The 18,591-nt window shown below is 46.1% G+C and overlaps 58 non-coding genes and 3 pseudogenes across 58 annotated transcripts in view; all 61 read left to right on the top strand.

Moving 5' to 3' along the window:
* The window catches only part of LOC118955274, a 119-nt gene extending 6 nt beyond the window's left edge, over nucleotides 1–113 (top strand). Inside the window, exon 1 of the ribosomal RNA XR_005045138.1 lies at nucleotides 1–113. This exon is cut by the window's left edge and continues 6 nt beyond it. This is a non-coding gene — a ribosomal RNA (5S ribosomal RNA).
* Nucleotides 114–290: 177 nt separating this feature from the next.
* LOC118955273 lies at nucleotides 291–409 on the top strand. Its single transcript, XR_005045137.1, has one exon. It is a non-coding gene; the product is annotated as a 5S ribosomal RNA (ribosomal RNA).
* Nucleotides 410–586: 177 nt separating this feature from the next.
* On the top strand, nucleotides 587–705 carry LOC118955457. The gene has a single exon (XR_005045321.1). It is a non-coding gene; the product is annotated as a 5S ribosomal RNA (ribosomal RNA).
* Nucleotides 706–882: 177 nt separating this feature from the next.
* LOC118955272 lies at nucleotides 883–1,001 on the top strand. The gene has a single exon (XR_005045136.1). It is a non-coding gene; the product is annotated as a 5S ribosomal RNA (ribosomal RNA).
* A 257-nt stretch (nucleotides 1,002–1,258) lies between these two features.
* LOC118955271 lies at nucleotides 1,259–1,377 on the top strand. Its single transcript, XR_005045135.1, has one exon. It is a non-coding gene; the product is annotated as a 5S ribosomal RNA (ribosomal RNA).
* A 176-nt stretch (nucleotides 1,378–1,553) lies between these two features.
* On the top strand, nucleotides 1,554–1,672 carry LOC118955269. The gene has a single exon (XR_005045133.1). It is a non-coding gene; the product is annotated as a 5S ribosomal RNA (ribosomal RNA).
* A 176-nt stretch (nucleotides 1,673–1,848) lies between these two features.
* On the top strand, nucleotides 1,849–1,967 carry LOC118955268. The gene has a single exon (XR_005045132.1). It is a non-coding gene; the product is annotated as a 5S ribosomal RNA (ribosomal RNA).
* Nucleotides 1,968–2,143: 176 nt separating this feature from the next.
* On the top strand, nucleotides 2,144–2,262 carry LOC118955267. The gene has a single exon (XR_005045131.1). It is a non-coding gene; the product is annotated as a 5S ribosomal RNA (ribosomal RNA).
* Nucleotides 2,263–2,439: 177 nt separating this feature from the next.
* On the top strand, nucleotides 2,440–2,558 carry LOC118955266. Its single transcript, XR_005045130.1, has one exon. It is a non-coding gene; the product is annotated as a 5S ribosomal RNA (ribosomal RNA).
* A 177-nt stretch (nucleotides 2,559–2,735) lies between these two features.
* LOC118955265 lies at nucleotides 2,736–2,854 on the top strand. Its single transcript, XR_005045129.1, has one exon. It is a non-coding gene; the product is annotated as a 5S ribosomal RNA (ribosomal RNA).
* A 176-nt stretch (nucleotides 2,855–3,030) lies between these two features.
* Nucleotides 3,031–3,149, top strand: LOC118955264. Its single transcript, XR_005045128.1, has one exon. It is a non-coding gene; the product is annotated as a 5S ribosomal RNA (ribosomal RNA).
* A 175-nt stretch (nucleotides 3,150–3,324) lies between these two features.
* Nucleotides 3,325–3,443, top strand: LOC118955263. Its single transcript, XR_005045127.1, has one exon. It is a non-coding gene; the product is annotated as a 5S ribosomal RNA (ribosomal RNA).
* A 177-nt stretch (nucleotides 3,444–3,620) lies between these two features.
* LOC118955490 lies at nucleotides 3,621–3,738 on the top strand (annotated as a pseudogene).
* Nucleotides 3,739–3,913: 175 nt separating this feature from the next.
* LOC118955262 lies at nucleotides 3,914–4,032 on the top strand. Its single transcript, XR_005045126.1, has one exon. It is a non-coding gene; the product is annotated as a 5S ribosomal RNA (ribosomal RNA).
* A 177-nt stretch (nucleotides 4,033–4,209) lies between these two features.
* On the top strand, nucleotides 4,210–4,328 carry LOC118955261. The gene has a single exon (XR_005045125.1). It is a non-coding gene; the product is annotated as a 5S ribosomal RNA (ribosomal RNA).
* A 256-nt stretch (nucleotides 4,329–4,584) lies between these two features.
* Nucleotides 4,585–4,703, top strand: LOC118955260. The gene has a single exon (XR_005045124.1). It is a non-coding gene; the product is annotated as a 5S ribosomal RNA (ribosomal RNA).
* Nucleotides 4,704–4,959: 256 nt separating this feature from the next.
* On the top strand, nucleotides 4,960–5,078 carry LOC118955258. Its single transcript, XR_005045122.1, has one exon. It is a non-coding gene; the product is annotated as a 5S ribosomal RNA (ribosomal RNA).
* Nucleotides 5,079–5,255: 177 nt separating this feature from the next.
* LOC118955257 lies at nucleotides 5,256–5,374 on the top strand. The gene has a single exon (XR_005045121.1). It is a non-coding gene; the product is annotated as a 5S ribosomal RNA (ribosomal RNA).
* Nucleotides 5,375–5,550: 176 nt separating this feature from the next.
* On the top strand, nucleotides 5,551–5,668 carry LOC118955489 (annotated as a pseudogene).
* A 176-nt stretch (nucleotides 5,669–5,844) lies between these two features.
* On the top strand, nucleotides 5,845–5,963 carry LOC118955256. The gene has a single exon (XR_005045120.1). It is a non-coding gene; the product is annotated as a 5S ribosomal RNA (ribosomal RNA).
* Nucleotides 5,964–6,220: 257 nt separating this feature from the next.
* On the top strand, nucleotides 6,221–6,339 carry LOC118955255. Its single transcript, XR_005045119.1, has one exon. It is a non-coding gene; the product is annotated as a 5S ribosomal RNA (ribosomal RNA).
* Nucleotides 6,340–6,516: 177 nt separating this feature from the next.
* On the top strand, nucleotides 6,517–6,635 carry LOC118955254. Its single transcript, XR_005045118.1, has one exon. It is a non-coding gene; the product is annotated as a 5S ribosomal RNA (ribosomal RNA).
* Nucleotides 6,636–6,812: 177 nt separating this feature from the next.
* LOC118955480 lies at nucleotides 6,813–6,930 on the top strand. The gene has a single exon (XR_005045344.1). It is a non-coding gene; the product is annotated as a 5S ribosomal RNA (ribosomal RNA).
* A 177-nt stretch (nucleotides 6,931–7,107) lies between these two features.
* LOC118955253 lies at nucleotides 7,108–7,226 on the top strand. The gene has a single exon (XR_005045117.1). It is a non-coding gene; the product is annotated as a 5S ribosomal RNA (ribosomal RNA).
* A 177-nt stretch (nucleotides 7,227–7,403) lies between these two features.
* Nucleotides 7,404–7,522, top strand: LOC118955252. The gene has a single exon (XR_005045116.1). It is a non-coding gene; the product is annotated as a 5S ribosomal RNA (ribosomal RNA).
* A 177-nt stretch (nucleotides 7,523–7,699) lies between these two features.
* Nucleotides 7,700–7,818, top strand: LOC118955251. The gene has a single exon (XR_005045115.1). It is a non-coding gene; the product is annotated as a 5S ribosomal RNA (ribosomal RNA).
* Nucleotides 7,819–7,995: 177 nt separating this feature from the next.
* LOC118955250 lies at nucleotides 7,996–8,114 on the top strand. The gene has a single exon (XR_005045114.1). It is a non-coding gene; the product is annotated as a 5S ribosomal RNA (ribosomal RNA).
* Nucleotides 8,115–8,373: 259 nt separating this feature from the next.
* On the top strand, nucleotides 8,374–8,492 carry LOC118955249. The gene has a single exon (XR_005045113.1). It is a non-coding gene; the product is annotated as a 5S ribosomal RNA (ribosomal RNA).
* Nucleotides 8,493–8,669: 177 nt separating this feature from the next.
* Nucleotides 8,670–8,788, top strand: LOC118955247. The gene has a single exon (XR_005045111.1). It is a non-coding gene; the product is annotated as a 5S ribosomal RNA (ribosomal RNA).
* Nucleotides 8,789–8,965: 177 nt separating this feature from the next.
* On the top strand, nucleotides 8,966–9,084 carry LOC118955246. The gene has a single exon (XR_005045110.1). It is a non-coding gene; the product is annotated as a 5S ribosomal RNA (ribosomal RNA).
* Nucleotides 9,085–9,261: 177 nt separating this feature from the next.
* On the top strand, nucleotides 9,262–9,380 carry LOC118955245. The gene has a single exon (XR_005045109.1). It is a non-coding gene; the product is annotated as a 5S ribosomal RNA (ribosomal RNA).
* Nucleotides 9,381–9,557: 177 nt separating this feature from the next.
* Nucleotides 9,558–9,676, top strand: LOC118955244. The gene has a single exon (XR_005045108.1). It is a non-coding gene; the product is annotated as a 5S ribosomal RNA (ribosomal RNA).
* Nucleotides 9,677–9,853: 177 nt separating this feature from the next.
* On the top strand, nucleotides 9,854–9,972 carry LOC118955243. Its single transcript, XR_005045107.1, has one exon. It is a non-coding gene; the product is annotated as a 5S ribosomal RNA (ribosomal RNA).
* A 177-nt stretch (nucleotides 9,973–10,149) lies between these two features.
* On the top strand, nucleotides 10,150–10,268 carry LOC118955242. Its single transcript, XR_005045106.1, has one exon. It is a non-coding gene; the product is annotated as a 5S ribosomal RNA (ribosomal RNA).
* A 259-nt stretch (nucleotides 10,269–10,527) lies between these two features.
* Nucleotides 10,528–10,646, top strand: LOC118955241. The gene has a single exon (XR_005045105.1). It is a non-coding gene; the product is annotated as a 5S ribosomal RNA (ribosomal RNA).
* Nucleotides 10,647–10,823: 177 nt separating this feature from the next.
* On the top strand, nucleotides 10,824–10,942 carry LOC118955240. The gene has a single exon (XR_005045104.1). It is a non-coding gene; the product is annotated as a 5S ribosomal RNA (ribosomal RNA).
* Nucleotides 10,943–11,118: 176 nt separating this feature from the next.
* LOC118955239 lies at nucleotides 11,119–11,237 on the top strand. The gene has a single exon (XR_005045103.1). It is a non-coding gene; the product is annotated as a 5S ribosomal RNA (ribosomal RNA).
* Nucleotides 11,238–11,412: 175 nt separating this feature from the next.
* LOC118955238 lies at nucleotides 11,413–11,531 on the top strand. The gene has a single exon (XR_005045102.1). It is a non-coding gene; the product is annotated as a 5S ribosomal RNA (ribosomal RNA).
* A 177-nt stretch (nucleotides 11,532–11,708) lies between these two features.
* LOC118955236 lies at nucleotides 11,709–11,827 on the top strand. The gene has a single exon (XR_005045100.1). It is a non-coding gene; the product is annotated as a 5S ribosomal RNA (ribosomal RNA).
* A 259-nt stretch (nucleotides 11,828–12,086) lies between these two features.
* Nucleotides 12,087–12,205, top strand: LOC118955235. Its single transcript, XR_005045099.1, has one exon. It is a non-coding gene; the product is annotated as a 5S ribosomal RNA (ribosomal RNA).
* A 177-nt stretch (nucleotides 12,206–12,382) lies between these two features.
* Nucleotides 12,383–12,501, top strand: LOC118955234. Its single transcript, XR_005045098.1, has one exon. It is a non-coding gene; the product is annotated as a 5S ribosomal RNA (ribosomal RNA).
* Nucleotides 12,502–12,678: 177 nt separating this feature from the next.
* On the top strand, nucleotides 12,679–12,797 carry LOC118955233. Its single transcript, XR_005045097.1, has one exon. It is a non-coding gene; the product is annotated as a 5S ribosomal RNA (ribosomal RNA).
* Nucleotides 12,798–12,974: 177 nt separating this feature from the next.
* Nucleotides 12,975–13,093, top strand: LOC118955232. Its single transcript, XR_005045096.1, has one exon. It is a non-coding gene; the product is annotated as a 5S ribosomal RNA (ribosomal RNA).
* Nucleotides 13,094–13,269: 176 nt separating this feature from the next.
* LOC118955231 lies at nucleotides 13,270–13,388 on the top strand. The gene has a single exon (XR_005045095.1). It is a non-coding gene; the product is annotated as a 5S ribosomal RNA (ribosomal RNA).
* Nucleotides 13,389–13,565: 177 nt separating this feature from the next.
* LOC118955230 lies at nucleotides 13,566–13,684 on the top strand. The gene has a single exon (XR_005045094.1). It is a non-coding gene; the product is annotated as a 5S ribosomal RNA (ribosomal RNA).
* A 177-nt stretch (nucleotides 13,685–13,861) lies between these two features.
* Nucleotides 13,862–13,980, top strand: LOC118955229. Its single transcript, XR_005045093.1, has one exon. It is a non-coding gene; the product is annotated as a 5S ribosomal RNA (ribosomal RNA).
* Nucleotides 13,981–14,157: 177 nt separating this feature from the next.
* Nucleotides 14,158–14,276, top strand: LOC118955228. Its single transcript, XR_005045092.1, has one exon. It is a non-coding gene; the product is annotated as a 5S ribosomal RNA (ribosomal RNA).
* A 260-nt stretch (nucleotides 14,277–14,536) lies between these two features.
* Nucleotides 14,537–14,655, top strand: LOC118955227. The gene has a single exon (XR_005045091.1). It is a non-coding gene; the product is annotated as a 5S ribosomal RNA (ribosomal RNA).
* Nucleotides 14,656–14,832: 177 nt separating this feature from the next.
* LOC118955225 lies at nucleotides 14,833–14,951 on the top strand. Its single transcript, XR_005045089.1, has one exon. It is a non-coding gene; the product is annotated as a 5S ribosomal RNA (ribosomal RNA).
* Nucleotides 14,952–15,128: 177 nt separating this feature from the next.
* Nucleotides 15,129–15,247, top strand: LOC118955224. Its single transcript, XR_005045088.1, has one exon. It is a non-coding gene; the product is annotated as a 5S ribosomal RNA (ribosomal RNA).
* A 176-nt stretch (nucleotides 15,248–15,423) lies between these two features.
* LOC118955223 lies at nucleotides 15,424–15,542 on the top strand. The gene has a single exon (XR_005045087.1). It is a non-coding gene; the product is annotated as a 5S ribosomal RNA (ribosomal RNA).
* Nucleotides 15,543–15,718: 176 nt separating this feature from the next.
* LOC118955222 lies at nucleotides 15,719–15,837 on the top strand. Its single transcript, XR_005045086.1, has one exon. It is a non-coding gene; the product is annotated as a 5S ribosomal RNA (ribosomal RNA).
* A 177-nt stretch (nucleotides 15,838–16,014) lies between these two features.
* LOC118955221 lies at nucleotides 16,015–16,133 on the top strand. Its single transcript, XR_005045085.1, has one exon. It is a non-coding gene; the product is annotated as a 5S ribosomal RNA (ribosomal RNA).
* Nucleotides 16,134–16,308: 175 nt separating this feature from the next.
* LOC118955483 lies at nucleotides 16,309–16,426 on the top strand. Its single transcript, XR_005045347.1, has one exon. It is a non-coding gene; the product is annotated as a 5S ribosomal RNA (ribosomal RNA).
* Nucleotides 16,427–16,603: 177 nt separating this feature from the next.
* LOC118955220 lies at nucleotides 16,604–16,722 on the top strand. The gene has a single exon (XR_005045084.1). It is a non-coding gene; the product is annotated as a 5S ribosomal RNA (ribosomal RNA).
* Nucleotides 16,723–16,899: 177 nt separating this feature from the next.
* On the top strand, nucleotides 16,900–17,018 carry LOC118955219. The gene has a single exon (XR_005045083.1). It is a non-coding gene; the product is annotated as a 5S ribosomal RNA (ribosomal RNA).
* A 177-nt stretch (nucleotides 17,019–17,195) lies between these two features.
* Nucleotides 17,196–17,314, top strand: LOC118955218. The gene has a single exon (XR_005045082.1). It is a non-coding gene; the product is annotated as a 5S ribosomal RNA (ribosomal RNA).
* Nucleotides 17,315–17,490: 176 nt separating this feature from the next.
* On the top strand, nucleotides 17,491–17,609 carry LOC118955217. The gene has a single exon (XR_005045081.1). It is a non-coding gene; the product is annotated as a 5S ribosomal RNA (ribosomal RNA).
* Nucleotides 17,610–17,786: 177 nt separating this feature from the next.
* Nucleotides 17,787–17,904, top strand: LOC118955497 (annotated as a pseudogene).
* Nucleotides 17,905–18,081: 177 nt separating this feature from the next.
* Nucleotides 18,082–18,200, top strand: LOC118955216. The gene has a single exon (XR_005045080.1). It is a non-coding gene; the product is annotated as a 5S ribosomal RNA (ribosomal RNA).
* A 177-nt stretch (nucleotides 18,201–18,377) lies between these two features.
* LOC118955214 lies at nucleotides 18,378–18,496 on the top strand. The gene has a single exon (XR_005045078.1). It is a non-coding gene; the product is annotated as a 5S ribosomal RNA (ribosomal RNA).
* Nucleotides 18,497–18,591: the final 95 nt, after the last annotated feature.

The raw sequence follows: 18,591 nt of genomic DNA, 5'->3' as shown, positions 1-18,591 counted from the left end.
GGCCACACCGGCCTGAGTACGCCTGATCTCGTCCGATCTCGGAAGCTAAGCAGGGTCGGGCCTGGTTAGTACTTGGATGGGAGACCGCCTGGGAATACCAGGTGCTGTAAGCTTTTTGTCACTGCCTTGTGGAATTTCAACTCTTTGTCCGTTTTTTCCCACAAGGCTGAAATATGTGCCCTCGCTTTGAAATAAGTAAGCAAGGTTAGTTTGTATTTCATCCAACAATCTGTGCTACAAATTATGGCTACAGTATATGCAATTTCATCCACTTTTTGAGATTGCCTTTCGCTTACGGCCACACCGGCCTGAGTACGCCTGATCTCGTCCGATCTCGGAAGCTAAGCAGGGTCGGGCCTGGTTAGTACTTGGATGGGAGACCGCCTGGGAATACCAGGTGCTGTAAGCTTTTTGTCACTGCCTTGTGGAATTTCAACTCTTTGTCCGTTTTTTCCCACAAGGCTGAAATATGTGCCCTCGCTTTGAAATAAGTAAGCAAGGTTAGTTTGTATTTCATCCAACAATCTGTGCTACAAATTATGGCTACAGTATATGCAATTTCATCCACTTTTTGAGATTGCCTTTCGCTTACGGCCACAACGGCCTGAGTACGCCTGATCTCGTCCGATCTCGGAAGCTAAGCAGGGTCGGGCCTGGTTAGTACTTGGATGGGAGACCGCCTGGGAATACCAGGTGCTGTAAGCTTTTTGTCACTGCCTTGTGGAATTTCAACTCTTTGTCCGTTTTTTCCCACAAGGCTGAAATATGTGCCCTCGCTTTGAAATAAGTAAGCAAGGTTAGTTTGTATTTCATCCAACAATCTGTGCTACAAATTATGGCTACAGTATATGCAATTTCATCCACTTTTTGAGATTGCCTTTCGCTTACGGCCACACCGGCCTGAGTACGCCTGATCTCGTCCGATCTCGGAAGCTAAGCAGGGTCGGGCCTGGTTAGTACTTGGATGGGAGACCGCCTGGGAATACCAGGTGCTGTAAGCTTTTTGTCACTGCCTTGTGGAATTTCAACTCTTTGTCCGTTTTTCCCACAAGGCTGAAATATGTGCCCTCGCTTTGAAATAAGTAAGCAAGGTTAGTTTGTATTTCATCCAACAATCTGTGCTACAAATTATGGCTACAGTATATGCAATTTCTTCCACTTTTGAGTGACACAAAGATGCTTATCTAAATGGTGGAAATGCAACAGCTGTTAATCAGGCTCACTTTGACTTTACATGTGCACCAAGAGATAGTTTCTCGCTTACGGCCACACCGGCCTGAGTACGCCTGATCTCGTCCGATCTCGGAAGCTAAGCAGGGTCGGGCCTGGTTAGTACTTGGATGGGAGACCGCCTGGGAATACCAGGTGCTGTAAGCTTTTTGTCACTGCCTTGTGGAATTTCAACTCTTTGTCCGTTTTTTCCCACAAGGCTGAAATATGTGCCCTCGCTTTGAAATAAGTAAGCAAGGTTAGTTTGTATTTCATCCAACAATCTGTGCTACAAATTATGGCTACAGTATATGCAATTTCATCCACTTTTGAGATTGCCTTTCGCTTACGGCCACACCGGCCTGAGTACGCCTGATCTCGTCCGATCTCGGAAGCTAAGCAGGGTCGGGCCTGGTTAGTACTTGGATGGGAGACCGCCTGGGAATACCAGGTGCTGTAAGCTTTTTGTCACTGCCTTGTGGAATTTCAACTCTTGTCCGTTTTTTCCCACAAGGCTGAAATATGTGCCCTCGCTTTGAAATAAGTAAGCAAGGTTAGTTTGTATTTCATCCAACAATCTGTGCTACAAATTATGGCTACAGTATATGCAATTTCATCCACTTTTTGAGATTGCCTTTCGCTTACGGCCACACCGGCCTGAGTACGCCTGATCTCGTCCGATCTCGGAAGCTAAGCAGGGTCGGGCCTGGTTAGTACTTGGATGGGAGACCGCCTGGGAATACCAGGTGCTGTAAGCTTTTTGTCACTGCCTTGTGGAATTTCAACTCTTTGTCCGTTTTTTCCCACAAGGCTGAAATATGTGCCCTCGCTTTGAAATAAGTAAGCAAGGTTAGTTTGTATTTCATCCAACAATCTGTGCTACAAATTATGGCTACAGTATATGCAATTTCATCCACTTTTGAGATTGCCTTTCGCTTACGGCCACACCGGCCTGAGTACGCCTGATCTCGTCCGATCTCGGAAGCTAAGCAGGGTCGGGCCTGGTTAGTACTTGGATGGGAGACCGCCTGGGAATACCAGGTGCTGTAAGCTTTTTGTCACTGCCTTGTGGAATTTCAACTCTTTGTCCGTTTTTTCCCACAAGGCTGAAATATGTGCCCTCGCTTTGAAATAAGTAAGCAAGGTTAGTTTGTATTTCATCCAACAATCTGTGCTACAAATTATGGCTACAGTATATGCAATTTCATCCACTTTTTGAGATTGCCTTTCGCTTACGGCCACACCGGCCTGAGTACGCCTGATCTCGTCCGATCTCGGAAGCTAAGCAGGGTCGGGCCTGGTTAGTACTTGGATGGGAGACCGCCTGGGAATACCAGGTGCTGTAAGCTTTTTGTCACTGCCTTGTGGAATTTCAACTCTTTGTCCGTTTTTTCCCACAAGGCTGAAATATGTGCCCTCGCTTTGAAATAAGTAAGCAAGGTTAGTTTGTATTTCATCCAACAATCTGTGCTACAAATTATGGCTACAGTATATGCAATTTCATCCACTTTTTGAGATTGCCTTTCGCTTACGGCCACACCGGCCTGAGTACGCCTGATCTCGTCCGATCTCGGAAGCTAAGCAGGGTCGGGCCTGGTTAGTACTTGGATGGGAGACCGCCTGGGAATACCAGGTGCTGTAAGCTTTTTGTCACTGCCTTGTGGAATTTCAACTCTTTGTCCGTTTTTTCCCACAAGGCTGAAATATGTGCCCTCGCTTTGAAATAAGTAAGCAAGGTTAGTTGTATTTCATCCAACAATCTGTGCTACAAATTATGGCTACAGTATATGCAATTTCATCCACTTTTTGAGATTGCCTTTCGCTTACGGCCACACCGGCCTGAGTACGCCTGATCTCGTCCGATCTCGGAAGCTAAGCAGGGTCGGGCCTGGTTAGTACTTGGATGGGAGACCGCCTGGGAATACCAGGTGCTGTAAGCTTTTTGTCACTGCCTTGTGGAATTTCAACTCTTTGTCCGTTTTTCCCACAAGGCTGAAATATGTGCCCTCGCTTTGAAATAAGTAAGCAAGGTTAGTTTGTATTTCATCCAACAATCTGTGCTACAAATTATGGCTACAGTATATGCAATTTCATCCACTTTTGAGATTGCCTTTCGCTTACGGCCACACCGGCCTGAGTACGCCTGATCTCGTCCGATCTCGGAAGCTAAGCAGGGTCGGGCCTGGTTAGTACTTGGATGGGAGACCGCCTGGGAATACCAGGTGCTGTAAGCTTTTTGTCACTGCCTTGTGGAATTTCAACTCTTTGTCCGTTTTTTCCCACAAGGCTGAAATATGTGCCCTCGCTTTGAAATAAGTAAGCAAGGTTAGTTTGTATTTCATCCAACAATCTGTGCTACAAATTATGGCTACAGTATATGCAATTTCATCCACTTTTTGAGATTGCCTTTCGCTTACGGCCACACGGCCTGAGTACGCCTGATCTCGTCCGATCTCGGAAGCTAAGCAGGGTCGGGCCTGGTTAGTACTTGGATGGGAGACCGCCTGGGAATACCAGGTGCTGTAAGCTTTTTGTCACTGCCTTGTGGAATTTCAACTCTTTGTCCGTTTTTCCCACAAGGCTGAAATATGTGCCCTCGCTTTGAAATAAGTAAGCAAGGTTAGTTTGTATTTCATCCAACAATCTGTGCTACAAATTATGGCTACAGTATATGCAATTTCATCCACTTTTGAGATTGCCTTTCGCTTACGGCCACACCGGCCTGAGTACGCCTGATCTCGTCCGATCTCGGAAGCTAAGCAGGGTCGGGCCTGGTTAGTACTTGGATGGGAGACCGCCTGGGAATACCAGGTGCTGTAAGCTTTTTGTCACTGCCTTGTGGAATTTCAACTCTTTGTCCGTTTTTTCCCACAAGGCTGAAATATGTGCCCTCGCTTTGAAATAAGTAAGCAAGGTTAGTTTGTATTTCATCCAACAATCTGTGCTACAAATTATGGCTACAGTATATGCAATTTCATCCACTTTTTGAGATTGCCTTTCGCTTACGGCCACACCGGCCTGAGTACGCCTGATCTCGTCCGATCTCGGAAGCTAAGCAGGGTCGGGCCTGGTTAGTACTTGGATGGGAGACCGCCTGGGAATACCAGGTGCTGTAAGCTTTTTGTCACTGCCTTGTGGAATTTCAACTCTTTGTCCGTTTTTTCCCACAAGGCTGAAATATGTGCCCTCGCTTTGAAATAAGTAAGCAAGGTTAGTTTGTATTTCATCCAACAATCTGTGCTACAAATTATGGCTACAGTATATGCAATTTCTTCACTTTTGAGTGACACAAAGATGCTTATCTAAATGGTGGAAATGAACAGCTGTTAATCAGGTCACTTTGACTTTACATAGTGCACCAAGAGATAGTTTCTCGCTTACGGCCACACCGGCCTGAGTACGCCTGATCTCGTCCGATCTCGGAAGCTAAGCAGGGTCGGGCCTGGTTAGTACTTGGATGGGAGACCGCCTGGGAATACCAGGTGCTGTAAGCTTTTTGTCACTGCCTTGTGGAATTTCAACTCTTTGTCCGTTTTTCCCACAAGGCTGAAATATGTGCCCTCGCTTTGAAATAAGTAAGCAAGGTTAGTTTGTATTCATCCAACAATCTGTGCTACAAATTATGGCTACAGTATATGCAATTTCTTCCACTTTTTGAGTGACACAAAGATGCTTATCTAATGGTGGAAATGCAACAGCTGTTAACAGGCTCACTTTGACTTTACATGGTGCACCAAGAGATAGTTTCTCGCTTACGGCCACACCGGCCTGAGTACGCCTGATCTCGTCCGATCTCGGAAGCTAAGCAGGGTCGGGCCTGGTTAGTACTTGGATGGGAGACCGCCTGGGAATACCAGGTGCTGTAAGCTTTTTGTCACTGCCTTGTGGAATTTCAACTCTTTGTCCGTTTTTTCCCACAAGGCTGAAATATGTGCCCTCGCTTTGAAATAAGTAAGCAAGGTTAGTTTGTATTTCATCCAACAATCTGTGCTACAAATTATGGCTACAGTATATGCAATTTCATCCACTTTTTGAGATTGCCTTTCGCTTACGGCCACACCGGCCTGAGTACGCCTGATCTCGTCCGATCTCGGAAGCTAAGCAGGGTCGGGCCTGGTTAGTACTTGGATGGGAGACCGCCTGGGAATACCAGGTGCTGTAAGCTTTTTGTCACTGCCTTGTGGAATTTCAACTCTTTGTCCGTTTTTTCCCACAAGGCTGAAATATGTGCCCTCGTTTGAAATAAGTAAGCAAGGTTAGTTTGTATTTCATCCAACAATCTGTGCTACAAATTATGGCTACAGTATATGCAATTTCATCCACTTTTTGAGATTGCCTTTCGCTTACGGCCACACGGCCTGAGTACGCCTGATCTCGTCCGATCTCGGAAGCTAAGCAGGGTCGGGCCTGGTTAGTACTTGGATGGGAGACCGCCTGGGAATACCAGGTGCTGTAAGCTTTTTGTCACTGCCTTGTGGAATTTCAACTCTTTGTCCGTTTTTTCCACAAGGCTGAAATATGTGCCCTCGCTTTGAAATAAGTAAGCAAGGTTAGTTTGTATTTCATCCAACAATCTGTGCTACAAATTATGGCTACAGTATATGCAATTTCATCCACTTTTTGAGATTGCCTTTCGCTTACGGCCACACCGGCCTGAGTACGCCTGATCTCGTCCGATCTCGGAAGCTAAGCAGGGTCGGGCCTGGTTAGTACTTGGATGGGAGACCGCCTGGGAATACCAGGTGCTGTAAGCTTTTTGTCACTGCCTTGTGGAATTTCAACTCTTTGTCCGTTTTTCCCACAAGGCTGAAATATGTGCCCTCGCTTTGAAATAAGTAAGCAAGGTTAGTTTGTATTTCATCCAACAATCTGTGCTACAAATTATGGCTACAGTATATGCAATTTCTTCCACTTTTGAGTGACACAAAGATGCTTATCTAAATGGTGGAAATGCAACAGCTGTTAATCAGGCTCACTTTGACTTACATGGTGCACCAAGAGATAGTTTCTCGCTTACGGCCACACCGGCCTGAGTACGCCTGATCTCGTCCGATCTCGGAAGCTAAGCAGGGTCGGGCCTGGTTAGTACTTGGATGGGAGACCGCCTGGGAATACCAGGTGCTGTAAGCTTTTTGTCACTGCCTTGTGGAATTTCAACTCTTTGTCCGTTTTTTCCCACAAGGCTGAAATATGTGCCCTCGCTTTGAAATAAGTAAGCAAGGTTAGTTTGTATTTCATCCAACAATCTGTGCTACAAATTATGGCTACAGTATATGCAATTTCATCCACTTTTTGAGATTGCCTTTCGCTTACGGCCACACCGGCCTGAGTACGCCTGATCTCGTCCGATCTCGGAAGCTAAGCAGGGTCGGGCCTGGTTAGTACTTGGATGGGAGACCGCCTGGGAATACCAGGTGCTGTAAGCTTTTTGTCACTGCCTTGTGGAATTTCAACTCTTTGTCCGTTTTTTCCCACAAGGCTGAAATATGTGCCCTCGCTTTGAAATAAGTAAGCAAGGTTAGTTTGTATTTCATCCAACAATCTGTGCTACAAATTATGGCTACAGTATATGCAATTTCATCCACTTTTTGAGATTGCCTTTCGCTTACGGCCACACCGGCCTGAGTACGCCTGATCTCGTCCGATCTCGGAGCTAAGCAGGGTCGGGCCTGGTTAGTACTTGGATGGGAGACCGCCTGGGAATACCAGGTGCTGTAAGCTTTTTGTCACTGCCTTGTGGAATTTCAACTCTTTGTCCGTTTTTTCCCACAAGGCTGAAATATGTGCCCTCGCTTTGAAATAAGTAAGCAAGGTTAGTTTGTATTTCATCCAACAATCTGTGCTACAAATTATGGCTACAGTATATGCAATTTCATCCACTTTTTGAGATTGCCTTTCGCTTACGGCCACACCGGCCTGAGTACGCCTGATCTCGTCCGATCTCGGAAGCTAAGCAGGGTCGGGCCTGGTTAGTACTTGGATGGGAGACCGCCTGGGAATACCAGGTGCTGTAAGCTTTTTGTCACTGCCTTGTGGAATTTCAACTCTTTGTCCGTTTTTTCCCACAAGGCTGAAATATGTGCCCTCGCTTTGAAATAAGTAAGCAAGGTTAGTTTGTATTTCATCCAACAATCTGTGCTACAAATTATGGCTACAGTATATGCAATTTCATCCACTTTTTGAGATTGCCTTTCGCTTACGGCCACACCGGCCTGAGTACGCCTGATCTCGTCCGATCTCGGAAGCTAAGCAGGGTCGGGCCTGGTTAGTACTTGGATGGGAGACCGCCTGGGAATACCAGGTGCTGTAAGCTTTTTGTCACTGCCTTGTGGAATTTCAACTCTTTGTCCGTTTTTTCCCACAAGGCTGAAATATGTGCCCTCGCTTTGAAATAAGTAAGCAAGGTTAGTTTGTATTTCATCCAACAATCTGTGCTACAAATTATGGCTACAGTATATGCAATTTCATCCACTTTTTGAGATTGCCTTTCGCTTACGGCCACACCGGCCTGAGTACGCCTGATCTCGTCCGATCTCGGAAGCTAAGCAGGGTCGGGCCTGGTTAGTACTTGGATGGGAGACCGCCTGGGAATACCAGGTGCTGTAAGCTTTTTGTCACTGCCTTGTGGAATTTCAACTCTTTGTCCGTTTTTTCCCACAAGGCTGAAATATGTGCCCTCGCTTTGAAATAAGTAAGCAAGGTTAGTTTGTATTTCATCCAACAATCTGTGCTACAAATTATGGCTACAGTATATGCAATTTCATCCACTTTTTGAGATTGCCTTTCGCTTACGGCCACACCGGCCTGAGTACGCCTGATCTCGTCCGATCTCGGAAGCTAAGCAGGGTCGGGCCTGGTTAGTACTTGGATGGGAGACCGCCTGGGAATACCAGGTGCTGTAAGCTTTTTGTCACTGCCTTGTGGAATTTCAACTCTTTGTCCGTTTTTTCCCACAAGGCTGAAATATGTGCCCTCGCTTTGAAATAAGTAAGCAAGGTTAGTTTGTATTTCATCCAACAATCTGTGCTACAAATTATGGCTACAGTATATGCAATTTCTTCCACTTTTGAGTGACACAAAGATGCTTATCTAAATGGTGGAAATGCAACAGCTGTTAATCAGGCTCACTTTGACTTTACATAGTGCACCAAGAGATAGTTTCTCGCTTACGGCCACACCGGCCTGAGTACGCCTGATCTCGTCCGATCTCGGAAGCTAAGCAGGGTCGGGCCTGGTTAGTACTTGGATGGGAGACCGCCTGGGAATACCAGGTGCTGTAAGCTTTTTGTCACTGCCTTGTGGAATTTCAACTCTTTGTCCGTTTTTTCCCACAAGGCTGAAATATGTGCCCTCGCTTTGAAATAAGTAAGCAAGGTTAGTTTGTATTTCATCCAACAATCTGTGCTACAAATTATGGCTACAGTATATGCAATTTCATCCACTTTTTGAGATTGCCTTTCGCTTACGGCCACACCGGCCTGAGTACGCCTGATCTCGTCCGATCTCGGAAGCTAAGCAGGGTCGGGCCTGGTTAGTACTTGGATGGGAGACCGCCTGGGAATACCAGGTGCTGTAAGCTTTTTGTCACTGCCTTGTGGAATTTCAACTCTTTGTCCGTTTTTTCCCACAAGGCTGAAATATGTGCCCTCGCTTTGAAATAAGTAAGCAAGGTTAGTTTGTATTTCATCCAACAATCTGTGCTACAAATTATGGCTACAGTATATGCAATTTCATCCACTTTTTGAGATTGCCTTTCGCTTACGGCCACACCGGCCTGAGTACGCCTGATCTCGTCCGATCTCGGAAGCTAAGCAGGGTCGGGCCTGGTTAGTACTTGGATGGGAGACCGCCTGGGAATACCAGGTGCTGTAAGCTTTTTGTCACTGCCTTGTGGAATTTCAACTCTTTGTCCGTTTTTTCCCACAAGGCTGAAATATGTGCCCTCGCTTTGAAATAAGTAAGCAAGGTTAGTTTGTATTTCATCCAACAATCTGTGCTACAAATTATGGCTACAGTATATGCAATTTCATCCACTTTTTGAGATTGCCTTTCGCTTACGGCCACACCGGCCTGAGTACGCCTGATCTCGTCCGATCTCGGAAGCTAAGCAGGGTCGGGCCTGGTTAGTACTTGGATGGGAGACCGCCTGGGAATACCAGGTGCTGTAAGCTTTTTGTCACTGCCTTGTGGAATTTCAACTCTTTGTCCGTTTTTTCCCACAAGGCTGAAATATGTGCCCTCGCTTTGAAATAAGTAAGCAAGGTTAGTTTGTATTTCATCCAACAATCTGTGCTACAAATTATGGCTACAGTATATGCAATTTCATCCACTTTTTGAGATTGCCTTTCGCTTACGGCCACACCGGCCTGAGTACGCCTGATCTCGTCCGATCTCGGAAGCTAAGCAGGGTCGGGCCTGGTTAGTACTTGGATGGGAGACCGCCTGGGAATACCAGGTGCTGTAAGCTTTTTGTCACTGCCTTGTGGAATTTCAACTCTTTGTCCGTTTTTTCCCACAAGGCTGAAATATGTGCCCTCGCTTTGAAATAAGTAAGCAAGGTTAGTTTGTATTTCATCCAACAATCTGTGCTACAAATTATGGCTACAGTATATGCAATTTCATCCACTTTTTGAGATTGCCTTTCGCTTACGGCCACACCGGCCTGAGTACGCCTGATCTCGTCCGATCTCGGAAGCTAAGCAGGGTCGGGCCTGGTTAGTACTTGGATGGGAGACCGCCTGGGAATACCAGGTGCTGTAAGCTTTTTGTCACTGCCTTGTGGAATTTCAACTCTTTGTCCGTTTTTTCCCACAAGGCTGAAATATGTGCCCTCGCTTTGAAATAAGTAAGCAAGGTTAGTTTGTATTTCATCCAACAATCTGTGCTACAAATTATGGCTACAGTATATGCAATTTCATCCACTTTTTGAGATTGCCTTTCGCTTACGGCCACACCGGCCTGAGTACGCCTGATCTCGTCCGATCTCGGAAGCTAAGCAGGGTCGGGCCTGGTTAGTACTTGGATGGGAGACCGCCTGGGAATACCAGGTGCTGTAAGCTTTTTGTCACTGCCTTGTGGAATTTCAACTCTTTGTCCGTTTTTTCCCACAAGGCTGAAATATGTGCCCTCGCTTTGAAATAAGTAAGCAAGGTTAGTTTGTATTTCATCCAACAATCTGTGCTACAAATTATGGCTACAGTATATGCAATTTCTTCCACTTTTGAGTGACACAAAGATGCTTATCTAAATGGTGGAAATGCAACAGCTGTTAATCAGGCTCACTTTGACTTTACATAGTGCACCAAGAGATAGTTTCTCGCTTACGGCCACACCGGCCTGAGTACGCCTGATCTCGTCCGATCTCGGAAGCTAAGCAGGGTCGGGCCTGGTTAGTACTTGGATGGGAGACCGCCTGGGAATACCAGGTGCTGTAAGCTTTTTGTCACTGCCTTGTGGAATTTCAACTCTTTGTCCGTTTTTTCCCACAAGGCTGAAATATGTGCCCTCGCTTTGAAATAAGTAAGCAAGGTTAGTTTGTATTTCATCCAACAATCTGTGCTACAAATTATGGCTACAGTATATGCAATTTCATCCACTTTTTGAGATTGCCTTTCGCTTACGGCCACACCGGCCTGAGTACGCCTGATCTCGTCCGATCTCGGAAGCTAAGCAGGGTCGGGCCTGGTTAGTACTTGGATGGGAGACCGCCTGGGAATACCAGGTGCTGTAAGCTTTTTGTCACTGCCTTGTGGAATTTCAACTCTTTGTCCGTTTTTTCCCACAAGGCTGAAATATGTGCCCTCGCTTTGAAATAAGTAAGCAAGGTTAGTTTGTATTTCATCCAACAATCTGTGCTACAAATTATGGCTACAGTATATGCAATTTCATCCACTTTTGAGATTGCCTTTCGCTTACGGCCACACCGGCCTGAGTACGCCTGATCTCGTCCGATCTCGGAAGCTAAGCAGGGTCGGGCCTGGTTAGTACTTGGATGGGAGACCGCCTGGGAATACCAGGTGCTGTAAGCTTTTTGTCACTGCCTTGTGGAATTTCAACTCTTTGTCCTTTTTTCCCACAAGGCTGAAATATGTGCCCTCGCTTTGAAATAAGTAAGCAAGGTTAGTTTGTATTTCATCCAACAATCTGTGCTACAAATTATGGCTACAGTATATGCAATTTCATCCACTTTTGAGATTGCCTTTCGCTTACGGCCACACCGGCCTGAGTACGCCTGATCTCGTCCGATCTCGGAAGCTAAGCAGGGTCGGGCCTGGTTAGTACTTGGATGGGAGACCGCCTGGGAATACCAGGTGCTGTAAGCTTTTTGTCACTGCCTTGTGGAATTTCAACTCTTTGTCCGTTTTTTCCCACAAGGCTGAAATATGTGCCCTCGCTTTGAAATAAGTAAGCAAGGTTAGTTTGTATTTCATCCAACAATCTGTGCTACAAATTATGGCTACAGTATATGCAATTTCATCCACTTTTTGAGATTGCCTTTCGCTTACGGCCACACCGGCCTGAGTACGCCTGATCTCGTCCGATCTCGGAAGCTAAGCAGGGTCGGGCCTGGTTAGTACTTGGATGGGAGACCGCCTGGGAATACCAGGTGCTGTAAGCTTTTTGTCACTGCCTTGTGGAATTTCAACTCTTTGTCCGTTTTTTCCCACAAGGCTGAAATATGTGCCCTCGCTTTGAAATAAGTAAGCAAGGTTAGTTTGTATTTCATCCAACAATCTGTGCTACAAATTATGGCTACAGTATATGCAATTTCTTCCACTTTTTGAGTGACACAAAGATGCTTATCTAAATGGTGGAAATGCAACAGCTGTTAATCAGGCTCACTTGACTTTACATGGTGCACCAAGAGATAGTTTCTCGCTTACGGCCACACCGGCCTGAGTACGCCTGATCTCGTCCGATCTCGGAAGCTAAGCAGGGTCGGGCCTGGTTAGTACTTGGATGGGAGACCGCCTGGGAATACCAGGTGCTGTAAGCTTTTTGTCACTGCCTTGTGGAATTTCAACTCTTTGTCCGTTTTTTCCCACAAGGCTGAAATATGTGCCCTCGCTTTGAAATAAGTAAGCAAGGTTAGTTTGTATTTCATCCAACAATCTGTGCTACAAATTATGGCTACAGTATATGCAATTTCATCCACTTTTTGAGATTGCCTTTCGCTTACGGCCACACCGGCCTGAGTACGCCTGATCTCGTCCGATCTCGGAAGCTAAGCAGGGTCGGGCCTGGTTAGTACTTGGATGGGAGACCGCCTGGGAATACCAGGTGCTGTAAGCTTTTTGTCACTGCCTTGTGGAATTTCAACTCTTTGTCCGTTTTTTCCCACAAGGCTGAAATATGTGCCCTCGCTTTGAAATAAGTAAGCAAGGTTAGTTTGTATTTCATCCAACAATCTGTGCTACAAATTATGGCTACAGTATATGCAATTTCATCCACTTTTTGAGATTGCCTTTCGCTTACGGCCACACCGGCCTGAGTACGCCTGATCTCGTCCGATCTCGGAAGCTAAGCAGGGTCGGGCCTGGTTAGTACTTGGATGGGAGACCGCCTGGGAATACCAGGTGCTGTAAGCTTTTTGTCACTGCCTTGTGGAATTTCAACTCTTTGTCCGTTTTTTCCCACAAGGCTGAAATATGTGCCCTCGCTTTGAAATAAGTAAGCAAGGTTAGTTTGTATTTCATCCAACAATCTGTGCTACAAATTATGGCTACAGTATATGCAATTTCATCCACTTTTTGAGATTGCCTTTCGCTTACGGCCACACCGGCCTGAGTACGCCTGATCTCGTCCGATCTCGGAAGCTAAGCAGGGTCGGGCCTGGTTAGTACTTGGATGGGAGACCGCCTGGGAATACCAGGTGCTGTAAGCTTTTTGTCACTGCCTTGTGGAATTTCAACTCTTTGTCCGTTTTTCCCACAAGGCTGAAATATGTGCCCTCGCTTTGAAATAAGTAAGCAAGGTTAGTTTGTATTTCATCCAACAATCTGTGCTACAAATTATGGCTACAGTATATGCAATTTCATCCACTTTTTGAGATTGCCTTTCGCTTACGGCCACACCGGCCTGAGTACGCCTGATCTCGTCCGATCTCGGAAGCTAAGCAGGGTCGGGCCTGGTTAGTACTTGGATGGGAGACCGCCTGGGAATACCAGGTGCTGTAAGCTTTTTGTCACTGCCTTGTGGAATTTCAACTCTTTGTCCGTTTTTTCCCACAAGGCTGAAATATGTGCCCTCGCTTTGAAATAAGTAAGCAAGGTTAGTTTGTATTTCATCCAACAATCTGTGCTACAAATTATGGCTACAGTATATGCAATTTCATCCACTTTTTGAGATTGCCTTTCGCTTACGGCCACACCGGCCTGAGTACGCCTGATCTCGTCCGATCTCGGAAGCTAAGCAGGGTCGGGCCTGGTTAGTACTTGGATGGGAGACCGCCTGGGAATACCAGGTGCTGTAAGCTTTTTGTCACTGCCTTGTGGAATTTCAACTCTTTGTCCGTTTTTTCCCACAAGGCTGAAATATGTGCCCTCGCTTTGAAATAAGTAAGCAAGGTTAGTTTGTATTTCATCCAACAATCTGTGCTACAAATTATGGCTACAGTATATGCAATTTCATCCACTTTTTGAGATTGCCTTTCGCTTACGGCCACACCGGCCTGAGTACGCCTGATCTCGTCCGATCTCGGAAGCTAAGCAGGGTCGGGCCTGGTTAGTACTTGGATGGGAGACCGCCTGGGAATACCAGGTGCTGTAAGCTTTTTGTCACTGCCTTGTGGAATTTCAACTCTTTGTCCGTTTTTTCCCACAAGGCTGAAATATGTGCCCTCGCTTTGAAATAAGTAAGCAAGGTTAGTTTGTATTTCATCCAACAATCTGTGCTACAAATTATGGCTACAGTATATGCAATTTCATCCACTTTTTGAGATTGCCTTTCGCTTACGGCCACACCGGCCTGAGTACGCCTGATCTCGTCCGATCTCGGAAGCTAAGCAGGGTCGGGCCTGGTTAGTACTTGGATGGGAGACCGCCTGGGAATACCAGGTGCTGTAAGCTTTTTGTCACTGCCTTGTGGAATTTCAACTCTTTGTCCGTTTTTTCCCACAAGGCTGAAATATGTGCCCTCGCTTTGAAATAAGTAAGCAAGGTTAGTTTGTATTTCATCCAACAATCTGTGCTACAAATTATGGCTACAGTATATGCAATTTCTTCCACTTTTTGAGTGACACAAAGATGCTTATCTAAATGGTGGAAATGCAACAGCTGTTAATCAGGCTCACTTTGACTTTACATGGTGCACCAAGAGATAGTTTCTCGCTTACGGCCACACCGGCCTGAGTACGCCTGATCTCGTCCGATCTCGGAAGCTAAGCAGGGTCGGGCCTGGTTAGTACTTGGATGGGAGACCGCCTGGGAATACCAGGTGCTGTAAGCTTTTTGTCACTGCCTTGTGGAATTTCAACTCTTTGTCCGTTTTTTCCCACAAGGCTGAAATATGTGCCCTCGCTTTGAAATAAGTAAGCAAGGTTAGTTTGTATTTCATCCAACAATCTGTGCTACAAATTATGGCTACAGTATATGCAATTTCATCCACTTTTTGAGATTGCCTTTCGCTTACGGCCACACCGGCCTGAGTACGCCTGATCTCGTCCGATCTCGGAAGCTAAGCAGGGTCGGGCCTGGTTAGTACTTGGATGGGAGACCGCCTGGGAATACCAGGTGCTGTAAGCTTTTTGTCACTGCCTTGTGGAATTTCAACTCTTTGTCCGTTTTTTCCCACAAGGCTGAAATATGTGCCCTCGCTTTGAAATAAGTAAGCAAGGTTAGTTTGTATTTCATCCAACAATCTGTGCTACAAATTATGGCTACAGTATATGCAATTTCATCCACTTTTTGAGATTGCCTTTCGCTTACGGCCACACCGGCCTGAGTACGCCTGATCTCGTCCGATCTCGGAAGCTAAGCAGGGTCGGGCCTGGTTAGTACTTGGATGGGAGACCGCCTGGGAATACCAGGTGCTGTAAGCTTTTTGTCACTGCCTTGTGGAATTTCAACTCTTTGTCCGTTTTTTCCCACAAGGCTGAAATATGTGCCCTCGCTTTGAAATAAGTAAGCAAGGTTAGTTTGTATTTCATCCAACAATCTGTGCTACAAATTATGGCTACAGTATATGCAATTTCATCCACTTTTTGAGATTGCCTTCGCTTACGGCCACACCGGCCTGAGTACGCCTGATCTCGTCCGATCTCGGAAGCTAAGCAGGGTCGGGCCTGGTTAGTACTTGGATGGGAGACCGCCTGGGAATACCAGGTGCTGTAAGCTTTTTGTCACTGCCTTGTGGAATTTCAACTCTTTGTCCGTTTTTTCCCACAAGGCTGAAATATGTGCCCTCGCTTTGAAATAAGTAAGCAAGGTTAGTTTGTATTTCATCCAACAATCTGTGCTACAAATTATGGCTACAGTATATGCAATTTCATCCACTTTTGAGATTGCCTTTCGCTTACGGCCACACCGGCCTGAGTACGCCTGATCTCGTCCGATCTCGGAAGCTAAGCAGGGTCGGGCCTGGTTAGTACTTGGATGGGAGACCGCCTGGGAATACCAGGTGCTGTAAGCTTTTTGTCACTGCCTTGTGGAATTTCAACTCTTTGTCCGTTTTTTCCCACAAGGCTGAAATATGTGCCCTCGCTTTGAAATAAGTAAGCAAGGTTAGTTTGTATTTCATCCAACAATCTGTGCTACAAATTATGGCTACAGTATATGCAATTTCATCCACTTTTTGAGATTGCCTTTCGCTTACGGCCACACCGGCCTGAGTACGCCTGATCTCGTCCGATCTCGGAAGCTAAGCAGGGTCGGGCCTGGTTAGTACTTGGATGGGAGACCGCCTGGGAATACCAGGTGCTGTAAGCTTTTTGTCACTGCCTTGTGGAATTTCAACTCTTTGTCCGTTTTTTCCCACAAGGCTGAAATATGTGCCCTCGCTTTGAAATAAGTAAGCAAGGTTAGTTTGTATTTCATCCAACAATCTGTGCTACAAATTATGGCTACAGTATATGCAATTTCATCCACTTTTGAGATTGCTTTCGCTTACGGCACACCGGCCTGAGTACGCCTGATCTCGTCCGATCTCGGAAGCTAAGCAGGGTCGGGCCTGGTTAGTACTTGGATGGGAGACCGCCTGGGAATACCAGGTGCTGTAAGCTTTTTGTCACTGCCTTGTGGAATTTCAACTCTTTGTCCGTTTTTTCCCACAAGGCTGAAATATGTGCCCTCGCTTTGAAATAAGTAAGCAAGGTTAGTTTGTATTTCATCCAACAATCTGTGCTACAAATTATGGCTACAGTATATGCAATTTCATCCACTTTTTGAGATTGCCTTTCGCTTACGGCCACACCGGCCTGAGTACGCCTGATCTCGTCCGATCTCGGAAGCTAAGCAGGGTCGGGCCTGGTTAGTACTTGGATGGGAGACCGCCTGGGAATACCAGGTGCTGTAAGCTTTTTGTCACTGCCTTGTGGAATTTCAACTCTTTGTCCGTTTTTTCCCACAAGGCTGAAATATGTGCCCTCGCTTTGAAATAAGTAAGCAAGGTTAGTTTGTATTTCATCCAACAATCTGTGCTACAAATTATGGCTACAGTATATGCAATTTCATCCACTTTTTGAGATTGCCTTTCGCTTACGGCCACACCGGCCTGAGTACGCCTGATCTCGTCCGATCTCGGAAGCTAAGCAGGGTCGGGCCTGGTTAGTACTTGGATGGGAGACCGCCTGGGAATACCAGGTGCTGTAAGCTTTTTGTCACTGCCTTGTGGAATTTCAACTCTTTGTCCGTTTTTTCCCACAAGGCTGAAATATGTGCCCTCGCTTTGAAATAAGTAAGCAAGGTTAGTTTGTATTTCATCCAACAATCTGTGCTACAAATTATGGCTACAGTATATGCAATTTCATCCACTTTTTGAGATTGCCTTTCGCTTACGGCCACACCGGCCTGAGTACGCCTGATCTCGTCCGATCTCGGAAGCTAAGCAGGGTCGGGCCTGGTTAGTACTTGGATGGGAGACCGCCTGGGAATACCAGGTGCTGTAAGCTTTTTGTCACTGCCTTGTGGAATTTCAACTCTTTGTCCGTTTTTTCCCACAAGGCTGAAATATGTGCCCTCGCTTTGAAATAAGTAAGCAAGGTTAGTTTGTATTTCATCCAACAATCTGTGCTACAAATTATGGCTACAGTATATGCAATTTCATCCACTTTTGAGATTGCCTTTCGCTTACGGCCACACCGGCCTGAGTACGCCTGATCTCGTCCGATCTCGGAAGCTAAGCAGGGTCGGGCCTGGTTAGTACTTGGATGGGAGACCGCCTGGGAATACCAGGTGCTGTAAGCTTTTTGTCACTGCCTTGTGGAATTTCAACTCTTTGTCCGTTTTTTCCCACAAGGCTGAAATATGTGCCCTCGCTTTGAAATAAGTAAGCAAGGTTAGTTTGTATTTCATCCAACAATCTGTGCTACAAATTATGGCTACAGTATATGCAATTTCATCCACTTTTTGAGATTGCCTTTCGCTTACGGCCACACCGGCCTGAGTACGCCTGATCTCGTCCGATCTCGGAAGCTAAGCAGGGTCGGGCCTGGTTAGTACTTGGATGGGAGACGCCTGGGAATACCAGGTGCTGTAAGCTTTTTGTCACTGCCTTGTGGAATTTCAACTCTTTGTCCGTTTTTTCCCACAAGGCTGAAATATGTGCCCTCGCTTTGAAATAAGTAAGCAAGGTTAGTTTGTATTTCATCCAACAATCTGTGCTACAAATTATGGCTACAGTATATGCAATTTCATCCACTTTTTGAGATTGCCTTTCGCTTACGGCCACACCGGCCTGAGTACGCCTGATCTCGTCCGATCTCGGAAGCTAAGCAGGGTCGGGCCTGGTTAGTACTTGGATGGGAGACCGCCTGGGAATACCAGGTGCTGTAAGCTTTTTGTCACTGCCTTGTGGAATTTCAACTCTTTGTCCGTTTTTTCCCACAAGGCTGAAATATGTGCCCTCGCTTTGAAATAAGTAAGCAAGGTTAGTTTGTATTTCATCCAACAATCTGTGCTACAAATTATGGCTACAGTATATGCAATTTCATCCACTTTTTGAGATTGCCTTTCGCTTACGGCCACACCGGCCTGAGTACGCCTGATCTCGTCCGATCTCGGAAGCTAAGCAGGGTCGGGCCTGGTTAGTACTTGGATGGGAGACCGCCTGGGAATACCAGGTGCTGTAAGCTTTTTGTCACTGCCTTGTGGAATTTCAACTCTTTGTCCGTTTTTTCCCACAAGGCTGAAATATGTGCCCTCGCTTTGAAATAAGTAAGCAAGGTTA

The sequence above is a fragment of the Oncorhynchus mykiss genome, unplaced genomic scaffold, assembly GCF_013265735.2.
Source record: "Oncorhynchus mykiss isolate Arlee unplaced genomic scaffold, USDA_OmykA_1.1 un_scaffold_403, whole genome shotgun sequence".
NCBI lineage: Eukaryota > Metazoa > Chordata > Actinopteri > Salmoniformes > Salmonidae > Oncorhynchus > Oncorhynchus mykiss.
This window is presented reverse-complemented; position numbering and strand designations above follow the sequence as displayed.